Here is a 1419-nt window from a genome sequence, read left to right as displayed (position 1 = left end):
CGGGGATGTGGAGAGACTGGGACACTCCTGCATTGTTGGTGGGACTGCAAAATGGTCCAACCTCTCTGGAAAGCAATATGGCACATTCTTAGAAGGTTGAAAATAGAAATACCATTCGATCCAGCAATTCCTCTACTTGGTATTTACCCACAAGACAAACGAGCTACAACAAGGGAAGATATATGCACACCAATGTTCATAGCTGCACTATTTACAATAGCAAAAAGATGGAGACAGCCAAAGTGCCCATTGACTGAAGAATGGATAAACAAGCTGTGGTACATACACACAATGGAGTACTATGCTACCTTGAAAAATAACAAAGAAGCTACATGCCACTTCCCAACATGGATGAACCTTAAGGACATTATGTTGAGTGAAATTAGTCAATCACAAAAGGAAAAATACTGCATAGGACCACTACTGTAAAAGACTAAGAAAAAGAACCCTTACTAATCCACTAAAGTGGATTCCTAGCAGGTTGCTAGGACGTAGGGGTAGGAATAAGGGTTGGAGGTGAAGGCGGAGCACAGGGCAGGGAATAGACACAGGATAATTTGGGTATTGGGGAGGGGGGCAATATACAAGTAGGGAGAGGGGAATGGAAGAACAAGGCAGACGGGAGAACAATTAGGCAGGTATGAATGAGCTAAATGGGACAGAGGTAAAAACGGATGTAGGCACAGCCTTGGAGCAACAGGGCCCTGGGATCCAGAGACTTGGACAGGGTTGGAATGGGGAAAAGGGGGGAATAATGTTGAGATACTTGGCTGACTTTTGAACCTTGGTTTTCCTTGCTTTATAATATAAAACAGTCTCTGGAGGGAGAGTGAAAGGAATAGCCAGAAATATCACCATAGAAAGCTTGTAAGTCCGTTTTCTGCCTATAACTAATTGGAATACCTAAAATGGGGCTACAATGTATCTAGTGAAGGAGGTCTCATGAGGAACCTCTGCATTACATAAGACTATGGAAGGAAGCCTGAACCACATTCAGACCATCAGAGAAGGGAAATTTTCCTCTTGAAAGGACAAGCAGACCAGCCTGGAGCAGCCAGGAAACCAGAAGACACTTCTTGAAAGAAGGACCTACAGGAAAAGTACAAAACAACAAGGGCAGTCCGACTGTTACCACAAGAACAAGCAAGCTGTCTGCCCAGGAGATATCAAGGCAAATGATCGGGTCCTCTCAGTGCAAATCCTCCTCCAAGACTAAGACACAATGGGAAAACGCGTTCTGATTGGCGACTACACATGTCACCCATAAAGATAAGTGACCAAAGAACATTGCAGAAGCATCGAGCTAAGCCCTGCATCGTTCAGCAGACTATGGTGAGCCCAGGTGGAGACCTGGTCGGCCAGCAGTGAGGCAAGACCTGGGGACTCATGGGCTCAGAGTCAGTGACACATCCACAGAGG

This window comes from Chrysochloris asiatica, unplaced genomic scaffold, assembly GCF_000296735.1.
Source record: "Chrysochloris asiatica unplaced genomic scaffold, ChrAsi1.0 scaffold00376, whole genome shotgun sequence".
In the NCBI taxonomy this organism is placed as follows: domain Eukaryota; kingdom Metazoa; phylum Chordata; class Mammalia; order Afrosoricida; family Chrysochloridae; genus Chrysochloris; species Chrysochloris asiatica.
Note: the sequence above shows the minus strand (reverse complement) of the source record.